A 15158-nucleotide genomic window follows, 5' to 3' on the forward strand; every position below is an offset into this window, starting at 1 on the left:
ACTCATTTCAATATAATCAGATTTACTTATTAATATAGATCAGAAATAACATTTAATGTTGCATGGTTCACATGATTTATTTCATGATTATATGTACATAATGTATAAATTCATCTGAAACCCTTTTCACATACTTGATCCTGTTTATTGTGCCGTCAACACATTGGAAAGTAAACATGACTATGTGAATAAAGTTTCCTAGATTTATCAGACACAGGGTTTTACTGATATGATAATCTACAACAGAGTTTACTTGCATTTGGAGAAGTGCTATGTTCTTTCCAGAACATTGGTTAAAGTAAAGCTCAGGTTGGATGCATGGAGTATGCATCGGAAGGGACCGATATTGAACTTTGACTTAGATTTATTAAACTTACCGTAATATCTATTCAAGTCAATATCGCCTAGTTGATCCTAGATCAAATGATCTTAATCCTGATATGATTAGGCTCAATCTTGAAAGGCTATTCGTGTTCTTTGATTTGTTAGTTAAGCCTACTTTTAGGTCAGGGTGATACGTACATTTTGGGAACACGGTAGTGCAATTGAGTGGGAGCGCTGTCATAAACATGGAATCTATAGCTTCTATCTGGCGAATAGTAAGCAAAGGATGATCTCCTTCGAGCTTGACCAAACGAACATAAATGGTGGAGTACTCATTTCACATAAGCCGAAATATCATTTATACGGGGTCAAGTGTTTTAAGGAATAAATACATTGTAGGGTGTAACGGTAATTTAATCCCTTTACAGTGTAGATCATTCATATAGAGGATCATTGATCACATTAGGATTATAACAATGGATAACTAATGATGTGTCTATATGGTGGAACATATAGAGCATTCTATATACTGAGAGTGCAATTCTAAGTTCTATGCGTGGATTCAATGAAGAATTAATAAGTTAGTGAATTTTAGTGCTAAATTCTTGATCTACTTATTGGAAGCTCGGTTATATAGACCCATGGTCCCCCCACTAGTTGAGATAATATTGCTTGTAAGACTCATGTAATTGGTTTTGATTAATCAATTATAATTCTCAAATTAGACTATGTCTATTTGTGAAATTTTCACTAAGTAAGGGCGAAATTGTAAAGAAAGAGTTTATAGGGGCATATTTATTAATTATGATACTTTGTATGGTTCAATTAATAAATATGATAAATGACAATATTATTTAATAATTATTTATAGTTATTAAATAGTTAGTATTGGCATTTAAATGGTTGAATTAGGAAATTGGTATTTTTGAGAAAATCAGATACAAAAGGTGTTAAAATTGCAAAATTGCAAAAAGCAAGGCCCAATCCACTAAGTGTAGGGCCAGCCACTTTTGTAGGAAATTTAAACTGTTTTTTTCATTATTTTAATGCCAAATAATTCAAACCTAACCCTAGTGGAATGCTATAAATAGATAGTGAAGGCTTCAGGAAATTTACACTTAAATTTCTACACTTCTTCTGATTCAGAAAAACTGAGCCTTCTCTCTCCCTATCTTTAGCTGACCACTCTCTCTCTTCTTCCTTGATAATTTCGAAATCCTTAGTGATTAGAGTAATGCCCACACACATCAAGTGATACCTCAATCATAGTGAGGAAGATCGTGAAGAAAGATCATCAGCAAAGGAGATTCAGCATCAAAGATTCAGAGAAAGAGATCCAGGTTCAGATATTGATAATGCTCTGCTACAGAAAGGAATCAAGGGCTAGATATCTGAACGGAAGGAGTCATATTATTCCGCTGCACCCAATGTAAGGTTTCTTAAACTTTATATGTGTTTAATTTATCGTTTTAGAAAGTTCATATTTAGGATGTTAATAAACATACTTGTGAGTAGATTTAAGATCCTGGTAAAATAAATTCCAACAGTAGGTAAGGGCAAGGCTAGAGCTGATGGACCGTGAACGAGCCTATGAAGATTGTACATGTCGGGGCAGTTAGGCCTGGAGCGTACGATCATTGGGATAGCAAGGCTATTTTTGTAATTAGTCGCTAGGCGACAAGTATTTTATATAGACAGTAAACTTTTGTAAATGGTTTTGTAATCGGGATCCCGAGTATTTTGTATAAATATTTTACAAGTTTAATTAAAAAGCAAAAATTTTAATTAATCACGTTTTTCCATAAACCTCGTTGATTAGCAACGAGCTACACAGTATGTTTAAAAATCACGTAATACGCCTATGCTAGTTAGGGTGTTACATCTTCTGCTCTCTTGGCCTGCTCGCAGTAGGCAAGGACTGTTGTGATTTTATGCTCTAAATAAAACCCATTACAATACAATCTGATTTGTTATCAATAGAAGATTAGAAGTCATTTATGTTTACATGTAGTTTTCATGTTTATGGTTTAATGTGTACAAAATCTGTTAAATCCAGAACATATAGTTACTCACAATTACAGTGATGTCAACACAGTGAAATGTAATTGTGATTATATGCTTCAAAAGATAATGTCCCTTGATTCATCAGTGCACTGGATTTACACTGATGTGATAGTCAGCGATAAAGTATACTTACACCTTAGATAAGTGTTATGTTCTTTCCAGAACATTGGCAAAGTATGCTAGTTTCGGATGTATGGAGTATACATTGGACCGGGACCGATATTTATCTTAGTAAAGATATTATAATCTTATCGTTGTATCTTTCTAAGTCAATATCACTGGTTGATCTTAGATCAAAAGATCTTAATCCTGACATGGTTAGGTTCGATCTCAAGAGTTATGTTCTTTGATTTGTTAATTAAGCCTACCTTTTGGTCTGGGTAAAACGTACATTTTAGGAACATGATAGTACAATTGAGTGGGAGCGCTAAATATAGATATGGAATCTATAGCTTCTATTTGGACATAGAAGTGAAATAATGATTTCCTTCGAGGTTGGCTTAATAGAGATAAATGGAAGAGCTCTTATTTTAGTGATTTTATTAGTTTACTAAAATATCATTTATAGGAAGCTAAGTGTTTTAAGGATAAAATACATTGAGGAGTGAAACGGTAAATTTATCCCCACTCGGTGTAAATCATCTATAGAGGATCTTTGATTATTGGAAATTAGAACAATGGTTAAATTTATAGCATATCTATATCGTGAAGCATATAGAGCGTTCTATATAACTGAGAGTGCAATTCCAAGTTCTATAGTGGTTCAATGAGGAATTTATAAGTTAGGGAATTTACTTGCTAAATTCTAGATCTGCTTATTGGAAGCTCGGTTATATAGGTCTATGGTCCCCATACTAGTTGAGATAAACTGCTTGTAAGACTCAGTTAATTGATTTTAGTTAATCAATTATAATTCTAAAATTAGACTATGTCTAGTTTGTGAATTTTCACTAAGATATGGCTTGATTGTGAACAAATATGATTTTAGGGTTTATTTATTAATTAAGAGACTTTATAGAGTCTAATTAATAAATAATATAAATGACAATTTTATTTGATAATTATTTTAATTATTAAATAAATAGTTTTGGCATTTTTAGGGTTGAAAGTGCAAAAAATAGTATTTGTGAAAAATAGATAAAATAGTTGAGAAAAATGGCAAAAATCTAACTAGTGTAGGGCCCATTTATATGGTCGGCCTCTAGGTTCCTATTTTTTCTCTATTTTTATCAAATTTTTATTCCAAATAAATCAACCCTATAACCCTTGTGGAAATAAGTATAAAAGGAAAGATATGGTCTCATTATCCAACTAATGCTTCAAAAGCTAAAAACCTAGTTTTCTCCCTTTGGCAACTAGGTTTATGAGACTTCATCTTCTTCCTTCTTCTTCTAATTTTGAAATCATATAGCCATCTTCACAAACCAAATTCAAGCCTTAGTGATTGAGTACATGCCCACACATAACAAGTGAGTCCTCAATCATAGTGTGTAAGACTGTGAAGTATCAAATTTAAGTGAAGGAGAATCGGGCTCAGATCTTGGTGATACTCTGCTACAGAAAAAAATACAAGGGTTAGAGATCTGAGCAGAAGGAGTCATTTAATTCTGCTGCAACCAATGTAAGATTTCTTAAACTTTATATGTGTTTAAATTACATTGTTTTAGAAATTCATATTTAAGATGTTAAATAACATACATGGTAGTAAATCTAGATCCTGCTAAATAATCCCCTACTGGCCTCAGAGCCATAGTAATGATTTACTTTCATGAAATATGGATTTAAAATGATGTTTGTGTTGATTTGGATGGTTTCATGTTGGTTTATGCGCATATTTGATGATTGTATGGAAATCGTAATGTATGTTGTAAAATATTTTTTGTTTCGTCCTGGAAATATTTGTACTAGAAAGTAGACAAAAAATTAATAAATTTAGGCTTTTATAGAACCTAATTTGGATTTTTTATGAATTAGTTATGATTTTTTGAATTTGGATGAAAATATTTGGTTTTGGGTTACACACATGCGCACACGGGGATGTGGTACCGCTCAGACAGCACACGTCTTCAGACAAGTGCCTGACTGAGGATTCTCGGACAAGGCCCTGTCTGAAGGGCTGCTCACGGCGAGCTCCTTCGGCCAACAGAGGCTGCACGCAGCCGCCCACTCGCCCATTCCCCTTCATCCGCGCGCGCAGGGGAATGCATTGCATACCCCGGTGCCCAATTTTATTTTTGTCATATCTTTGATTCAAAAATTATTTTTCATTGAAACAAAATTTAAATTTTGGTAGAATTTTGTGTAGAATCTAATTTTTCAATTAAAAATCTAATTATCTGAATAAAATTAATTTTTTTATTAAATTTTTATTAATTAAAATTAGTTTTAGATATTAGTAGCCTTTGAATTTGAAAATTTGATTTTTCCACAAACTAGCCTTATGGTTAATTTTAAAATTATTGATTATTTTTATTTATTTTATTTATTTTAATTATAAGATCAGATATTACTTATTTTATTATTAAATTTAAAATGATCTTATTTTGATATTAAAATATTAATAAAATTTAGAAATAATCTAGTTAAAGTTTTAAAATTTACTATTGAGTCGAGTGAAGTAGGTTGTCACTGTGTTTGATCCTTGAGTAAGGCTCTACATCGTCTTCTTAGCTTCAAAAATCCTTGGAGCATTTCTTTCATTGAATATTTCATGTAATTCTTCCCAAATCTCAGCAGCATTATCATGATACATTTTACTGTCAGCTATCTCCCCTGAAATAGCATGAAGAATCCACAAAATGACTGTGCTGTTGCATCTACATCAGCTGTCGTAATCCTCATGCTCCTTGTCTGGTTGTGGAAGCTTTCCATTAACAAACTTCAACTTATTTCGAGCAACAAGGGCTATCAACATAGATCTTCTCCAGGTGTTATAATTCTCACTTCCTGTGAGAATTTTCGGAACCAGGACAGCACCTGGATTGTCTCCATTGGAGAGAAAATACGGATTAGAAAGATCATTGAAACTCGTCGACTTCGAATTCTCACCAAGAACAGAGAATCGATTAGAATTGTTTGAGTTATCCTCAAGATCACGATTGCTTCGAGTTCGCACTCCTCCTCCTCTAGCCATGAACACAAAGCAGAAGCGGAAGCAAGAAGAAGAGAAATCAACGAAGGAGAAGGCTTACTCGAAACCTATCAGCAAAGCATAAACCATAAAACAAAGAAGAAAGAACAGAGGAAGAAGAATAATAATGAATCTTTATTATTGAGATTGAAAAATGAATACAATTTACAAAATTACGAGAGAGAAAAGCTTTACATAGCTGATCAACAGAAAGAATGGTTACAGTAACAACAACTATAACCGATGTAACAAACATGAGAGCTAGAACAACTAAGACCAACTAACTACTAACTAACTATTTCTTTGATGCGACACATAACACGAATAGTCTAGCCTGACAGTACAACACGTTAAGAACCTTATACTTTAATATTATTTCAATTTTAGTAATTTTTTTATATAATTATTTATAAAATATTATTAAAAATTATATAAAAAGAATTGAAGTTAAGAAAATATATATAATTTTGTAATCATCTCATTAATTATAAAAATAAAATATGAAAAAATAAACAAAAATTTGAGTCTGCATAAAGAAATTGGCCAACTTAAATAAAATATTATAGGAATCCGAATATAACACGACAAGAACATTTTATGTTTATCCCATGACACAATAGAACTCATATTTTAAAAAGAACAAAATTGAAATATGAGGTAGATGAATGCGGCATTCACTATTTACAGCACTAATTCGTTCCCGTGACCATTTGCTAATGATTTGACTGAACCACTAGAAGGGAGGAGAGGTTTGGGCATAATTAATTGAATTCATTATAATAATACTATATAGAAACCATAAATATATATCCTCTAGCCTTGGAAATTCTTTTGACTAACATCTAATTGGAAAATATTTATGGGAACAATCATGGATAATAATTTATAGTTTCTTTACAATATTGCTTTTCCTATTTTGGGAAATGAAAGGTTTTTGAGTCAAGACAAAAATAAATAAACATTGGTTAATAAAAGCTCAAAGAGGATCACAAAATCAAGTGCTGTGTCAGTCAAAACAGTATTCAACAATTTATTTTATCTTTCTAAATAAAAAAAGAATAAAAAACTATATTCAACTTTTATCTTCCTAAAGAAGCAAAACAAATTAATAAACTTATAGTTTCAAAACAACATGCCCATTACTTAGTGCAGCATCATTGTTATTATTATAATTTTGATTATTTTAATTTTATAATTTTCTTAGATAGTCAAATAATAAGAGGGGTACCTTTTGTTGTATTATTTTTTCTTAAACTTCATTGATGTCTCAACTGACAAAGAGTGAACTGGGTTAATTAACAAATTTAAATACCATTGATAAATAAATTTGCAGGCATATTTTGGTTTGGAATATTTTCGCAACCATTATAGACAAAGTATACATTAAGCTCCACCAGCGTCACCAATAAAAACAGAAAATAAGTGTTGTAAAGTAAAAATCTTTGTAATAATTTCACAAATTCACAAAAATATCATATTGAATTTTAAATATTTTTATAATTTTAAAATTTTATTTATAGTAAATACAATTCCTTAATGTATTTTTATGTAGTACTCTAATTATTTTCTTTTATATTTTTTTTATTATTGATGACTATTCAATTGTTACATTAAAAATGTAACCATGATGATTACATTATTACATGAGCTGCTATAACAAGTTCGTAATAGATAAAATTTTTATTTTTAGATTCAAAATAATTTTAATTAATTATACTTAAATAAATTAATTTTTAATGTTTATAAATATTTTTTATTTTTTATTTATAAGGAAATAAATAAAATCTGGTTAATATCAAATACAAATAATTCATTAATTATTTTTATTTAATTTTTAAATTAATCACAGCTGTTTAACAATGATCCAACAACTAAAATAAATGTAACCTTAGTGGTTACACATTTGATGTAACCGTTGAAACTTCCTCCGTTTGTTATTTATTATATATTATTTTTTATATTGTTTTGATATTGTTTTGTTGTTGTTTTAATATTATTTTTATATTACTTTCATGTAATTTTCTTGTGATTTTCTTGTGTTTTTATAAAAAACCGTAAAAATGTAAAGGGTAAATAGCGGCATAAATACCCAAAAGTTTTATATTTGTAAGCAGCATAAACCCAATATTTATTTTTAGCGGCATAAGCACCTAATGTTTGTAAAACTGTAATTTTTTTTCTAATTTTGTCATTATAGACTCAGTTATTGTCTTAAACAGTGCACATATAAAGCCTAAATTCTTGATTATTGGATCTAGATAGAAATATGTAGTATCAGTTACTTCCAAATGTTCTTTAAATAAATTCAAAACAGAGTCTATACTGACAAAACTCGAAGAAAATTACAGTTTTACAAACATTGGGTATTTATGCCGCTAAAAATAAATATTTGATTTATGCCACTTACAAACAAAAAACTTTGGGCACTTATGCTGCTATTTACCCAAATGTAAATAAAAAACTTTGAAAGTAAAAGTATAAAATTTTACCAAAAATAATTGTTTAAGTAATTTTTCTAAAATATAATTCACCTAAAAAAAATACTCTCCAATAGTATATAAAAGTGAAACTTACATCACCATAAATATACTATTTTTTATTTTATTTTATATATCTTAGTTATTTTATTAAGGATTTTTTTCATTTTTATTATTATATTTAACTATTGCATTAAATTATAAGTCTTTATTACATTTATTTTTTATTATTTTATAATAATAATTATGATTTTATATTTTTTAATAAAAGCCTTAACTAAAATTATTTTTGCATCAAGTTTTAAAATTGTACACAAATGTAATTTATCATAAAGTTTTTTTTTTTCGCCACATAACATAATTTTTACTTCTATGATGCCGTAACAATTATAAGGAATCTAAGGTTAAGCTAAACAAAACTACAGGGATCTAAACATGTCTTAATAATTTTATTTTCTAATCAAAAGCCACTTTAGTACACTGATCAGGAATGACCTTTTTTCTTAACTGCTTGTAAGGTATATAAATGTGAATTTATGTACAAATGCTAAGTATTAATATTGTCTAGCACATTCTTAAGTAATATACTAATAGTGAAATTAGGGAGAAAACTATATTGTACTCACCTTCTTTCACTTATTTTAATTTTTACTTTTATGTTTATATATACACACTTTTATAAATAATGTCTTTATTATATCTCTTACGTTAATATAAATTACATGCTAGAGTTAAGTGAAAGGTAATGGTATATTAAGTAACTCACTCATAAAAATGAGTATATTTTAATGAAATATAATATAAGAGTATTTTTTATTAATAAATAAAAAAAATTCAACTTATCCTAAAATTAAATATCCTATATATATCAATTAAATAACTTTCAAATAATATTATTCTTCAATTACAAGTATCACCTCTAATTAGTGTGCTAGGTATTACCATACTCAATAACAATTCATGTACAAATAAGGTGCTAAGTTGGGAGGTGATCTCTTCTAACGTCATACTCAACTTTTTGTAAAAAAAAATAAATAATAATAATAAAATCTTTATAGCTACCAATTATCAGTTTGCAGTATTTAATTCACTACAATTCTTTTTTTTTTCTTTTCAGAAATATATCTCAAACACCAAACAGTACACAAAGATCAGCAACAAATATTTTAAAACGGTAGAGGCGATAATTTATTTAAAAATAACATTCACTATCAACTTATCTTATATAGAAATAGTGTTGGGTTTTTATGTCCTAAATAAAACTACACATTTTAATGTAATCTTTATCTTTTAAATATCAATAAAGAAACAGAAGTATTTTCATCACTTTGTGTGTCATTTGGTTCATGTTATCATTTATATGTTTATTTGATTTATAATTAATTCATCTAAATCCTTATCACATTTATGTTCTTATTTACTGTGTCGTCAGCATAGTGGAAAGTAATCAAGATTGTGTGATTAAATATATATTCTTAAATTTATCAGTACACAGAGGGTTTAACTGATATGACAATCTACAACATAGTTTACTTGCACCTTGGATAATTGCTATGTTCTTTCCAAGGCATTGGTTAAAGTAAAGCTTGGGTTGGATGCATGGAGTATGCATCGGAAGGGACCGATATTAAACTTTGATTCAGATATATTGAACTTACCGTAATATCTATTCAATTCAATATCACCTAGTTGATCCTAGATCAAATGATCTTACTCCTGATATGGTTAGGTTCGATCTCAAGAGTATTATACATGTTCCTTGATTTGTTAGTTAAGCCTACTTTTTAGTCAGGGTGATACGTACATTTTGGGAACATGGTAGTGCAATTGAGTGGGAGCGCTAAACATAGATATAGAATCTATAACTTCTATCTAGCATATAGAAGTGAAATGATGATTTCCTTCGAGCGTGGCAAAACAAAGATAAATGGTTGAGTACTCATTTAAGTGATTATATTTAGTTCACTGAAATATCATTTATAGGTGGCTAAGTGTTTTAAGGATAAAATACATTGAAGAGTGTAACTGTAATTTAATCCCTATACAATGTAAATCATTTATAGACGATCATTGATTATTGGGATTATAACAATGGATAATTGATAGCCTATCTATATCGTGGAACATATAGAGCGTTCTATATAACTGAGAGTGCAATTCCAAGTTCTATGAGTGGATGCAACAAGGAATTAATAAGTCAGTGGATGCAAAGATAAATGGTTGAGTACTCATTTCAGTGATTATATTTAGTTCACTGAAATATCATTTATAGGTGGCTAAGTGTTTTAAGGATAAAATACATTGAAGAGTGTAACTGTAATTTAATCCCTATACAATGTAAATCATCTATAGACGATCATTGATTATTGGGATTATAACAATGGATAATTGATAGCCTATCTATATCGTGGAACATATAGAGCGTTCTATATAACTGAGAGTGCAATTCCAAGTTCTATGAGTGGATGCAACAAGGAATTAATAAGTCAGTGAATTTACCTGGTAAGTTCTTGGTCTACTTATTGGAAGCTCAGATATATAGGCCATGGTCCCCATACTAGTTGAGACAATACTACTTGTAAGACTCAGTTAATTTATTTTGATTAATTAATTATAATTCTAAAATTAGGTTATGTCTAGTTTATGAATTTTCACTAAGCAATGTCTAAATTGTGAAGAAAGAGTTTCTAGGGTTCATTTGTTAATTAAAAGACTTTGATTAGTCTAATTAATAAATATATTAAATGACAATATTATTTAATAATTAATTTTTAGTTATTAAATAATTAGAATTGACATTTAAGTGGTTAAATTGGAAAATTGGCGTTTTTGAGAAAATGAGATGGAAAAATGATAAAATGGCAAAATTGCAAAGTGGGGCCCATTATCCTATCTATGGCCGACCACTATGTAGTCTATTCATCATTTATTTTTTCATTATTTTAATGCCAAATTAATCTAACCTAACCCTAGGTGGTTTGCTATAAATAGGTAGTGATGGCTTCAGGAAAAAGATGATGCATCTCATTCCTTCGGAGAAAAACTGAAAGCCTTCTTCCTATACCTAGCCGCCACCTTCTCTCTCTTCCTCTCTTTTGAAAACTGAACCCTGTAGTGAGTGAGTGACTGCCCACACACATCAAGTTGTATCTCAATCATAGTGTGTAAGGCTATAAACAATCCAGATTCAAGAGAAGGACATTTGGGCTCAGATCTTGGTGATAATCTGCTACAGAAAGGATGCAAGGGTTAGAGATCTGAGTGGAAGGAGACATTATATTCCGCTGCAACCACTATAAGGTTTCTTATACTTTATATGTGTTTATTTCATATCGTTTTAGAAGTTCATATTTAGGATGTTAAATACATACTTGTTAGTAAATCTAAGATCCTTGTAAAATAATTCCAACAACTGGTATCAGAGGCATGGTAATTGATTTATTTTCAAGAAATTTGGACTTAAAACGATTTGTCTGTGATTTGGATGGTTTCATGTTGATCTGTGTGTTATTTGATGATTGATTGATGCTTGTGAAATTTTATGAAAAATAATTGAATTTTTGTTTTTGGAATTATTTTTTTTGGATAGTTTTAAAAAATTAAGTAATTCATTTTTTTTACAGAGCTTGATTTCGATTTTATTTGAATTAGTTATGATTTTGTGAAGTTTTCTAAAAAGATAGGGTGATGACACACCCTCACGCGCGCGGACATCGAGTTTCACTCAATCAGACGCGTGTTCAGACACGTTGTGTCCGAAGAAACACGCTCAGGGATGTCCGAAATCCCTTCGTCCGCGCGTGGATAGGCTGCGTGCAGCCTCCAGGGCCGAGGTTTCTCGGCTGTGTCACCTAGTGAGCGCGAGCGGATGGTATGCAACCCGTACAACTCATATTTTTTTTTTCGATTTTCTTCATTTTTTCATGCTTTTTCATGGAATTAATTTCCGATTTTTTGTGTAGTTTTGTATTTTGATTTTTACTTTTCATATTTCAAATCTAATTATCAGAATTAAATTAATTAGTATTTTTTAAAATTAATTTAAGATATTAGTGTAATTTGAATTTGAAATAGGTAAAAATCTATTTTTTTTTCTTAATTAATTATCTCATTTTTAAATTTAAGGTCGGATATTAATATTTTTTAAATTATTCTATTTTTAAATATATTAACCTTATTTAAATTTAAAATAAGATTATTTTAATCATGATATTTTGAATAGAAATAGGATATTATGCTAACTTTTAAATTTTGTCATTTTTTTATTTAAATTAAATTATAAAATCAGTAAAAGGATATTAAATTATCAATTTCATTTTATTGAATATTTAATTTATAAAATAACATGAAATTTGAAAGATAGTTAGCAATTTTTTTTTAAAAGATATTTAGGTTAGTTGAAACCTAATTTTTTTCAAAAATTGTAGGTTTAATTTTAAATTTATTTATTTAAATATTTTTTTAATCGATTTTTTTATTTCTTTATTTTTCGAAAATTATTAAATAAATTAATTAATTTAAAATTAAATAAATCCTATATCCAACTATCCAACTTGTTGAAGGTGTATGTGTTTTTTGCTTGTTTGTAAGTTTTATAAAACCTATTATTGCTTGATCTAAATTGCCATGGTTAACTTGTTGACAAATCCAATGATTTGATTTTAACCCATGGTTGAATTATCAATAGGTCAAGACAATAATTTGTAATAGGTAAATTTTACATTCTTTTTTCATCTGTATATGACCTAGTAACATTGATAGGATCCATCCAAATTTGTGTGCCTGTATGAGCCTATATGTTTACTTTATGTTTTGATGCATATAGGTTGTTCATTTAATTTTTTTAATTAAGATGGACTAGGTTGCTAAATAAAATGTCACACCATGATAGATTTTATTTAGGCCCATTTAGTTTTTGGGCCTATTCAATTAATAACAGTTGTTCATTTTAAGGTTAAATTCCTCTCTTTTGGGCCTTGTGTGAGAGTTAGGGGACCAATAGCAGTGGGTACGACATACTGAACCCAGCCTTCCCTCACATGAACAAACCCAACTGTAAAGACCCATTTGCCTGATTTGAATAACTGTACTAGGTTAATTAAATTAGTTTTACTTAATAAAATTGATTAGCAACATAATTAATTTCAAAATAAATGGAATTATTTCTCATTCGTATATTTTGAAATTAATTTAAGAAAAATACACTTAGTTTAATGAAATTAATTCAAAATAAACTTTTGTATTTTTCTTGTATTTAATTAAATATGGAATTGTAACTAACTATATTCCTTATGAACCTTTTTTTTTAATATTTCATTAAATATTCCTATTTAAGTTGTAAATTAGTTATTTCTAACTAATTTTATTTATCAACTTAAATCTGAATATCTTTTGAATTTCAAAATTAACTTGAGTAATTCTAAGAATTAGTTATTGAAGATTCTTAGGATATTTTTTAAGTTGAAAATTTGTTAAATTTTGGATCAACTTAAAATGGAATAATTTTCAAATTAAGTAGTTACAACTTAATTTGTTATTTAATTAAATTTTTGTTTGAAAATAATTTAAGTTGAAAATCTAGTTATTTTAGAACAACTTAAATTAGATATTTTTCAAAATATTTATTTTATTATATTTTATAATTTTCGAAATTTTATATATTTTATTATATAATGATTTTCAAAAATTAAATATTGAAAATTAAATTAAAGTTGAAAATTAATTTTAATTAATTTTGGATCAACTTTAAATTAATTAATTTTCATTATTAAAATATATGGATTAAAATAAATGATTAATTAAAAATATATTATTTTAAATAATAAGCTTTAATCAAGAGATATTCGATCTCCATTGTTGGTCTTACAATAGTTAATGTTTTTAATATAACCTCGAGACGCTAGACTTCATTCTCCTTATGGATGGTTATTCGTTGAAAGCATTTAACACTGTAAGATCTCATTTGATAAGTGTTTTGTAAGTTTTCGTCTCTATTAGACTCTCCCCTACTGTGACTACTTAGAGATAAAGTTATAAAACATGAAACAATGGTGGAAGCTCATAAAATGAGAATAACCTTGACTCTCGCCTACCGGGACAACGTTGGATTTTCATTTTGATCGAATAAAAGGTTGCTAAAATGGTATCCATTTTAGATGAGCAGATTACTCTATTCAACTAATGTTATCTTTGAGTCTCGCCTACCGGGACACTGTATTTCATTATGTTGGAAACCTTAGAAAATAAAAATATGTTAGATTTTTAGTATTTTTGCAAACATATCTGATTACTTGTTATTTTCTGAACTTGTGTATGAATTTATTGAACCAAAAGCTTACTTCTGTTTAATGATATTTGTAGTGCCAAAAATGTACAATCCACATCCCAACACTCATCTAGAAATTGCCTTTAGGAATGAACTTGAAAGTGTGAATAAGGCTCTTGGTCAGAGTAATACTTCACACTTGCTCATGATGAACATGAAATTCCATAAAGCAGCTAAGCTAGGAATTGTTCAATCTGGAGAGCAAAGAGTTCATAACTGTGACAATGCTACTACTTCAAGGTCAGTTGAGAAGATTAGAGAAAGTGACTCCACTTCCTCAGATTATAGTTTACAACAGATTGAACCAGCAATAACAACAATTCAAAAACGATTAAGCAGTGATGCTTTAGTTTTTGAATCATGTGTTTTAGAGAATGATAAATCAATCTGGATTCTTGATTCTGGATCTGCAAACCATGTCAGTTGTTCATTGTTATTGCTTGAAAACTGGAATTATTTGAAATCGAGAGAGTTGAAACTTAAAGTTGGTAATGGCGAAATGGTATCGGTTAGAGCTAGAGTAAAAGCCAAACTCAAGTTTCAAAACAGAATTTTGGAATTAGACAATGTCTTATTCATTCAAAATTTCAGTAGAAACTTGGTTTCTGTTTTATGTTTACAATTGCAACAATACAAATTAGATTTTTCGAGTTCTGGTTCTACCATATCTCGATATGACATTCAAATTTGTGTTGCATCCATGGAACAGGGGCTTTATGTTCTACGACCAGACGAACCATTTGCGCTTCATAACAAACTGTTTAAAGTAGCTAAACCTAGAAACTACAAAAAGCAAAACATCGATAATGATGATGAAACATATCTATGGCATTTACGT

This window comes from Cannabis sativa, chromosome 5 (genome assembly GCF_029168945.1).
Source record: "Cannabis sativa cultivar Pink pepper isolate KNU-18-1 chromosome 5, ASM2916894v1, whole genome shotgun sequence".
Lineage (NCBI taxonomy): Eukaryota > Viridiplantae > Streptophyta > Magnoliopsida > Rosales > Cannabaceae > Cannabis > Cannabis sativa.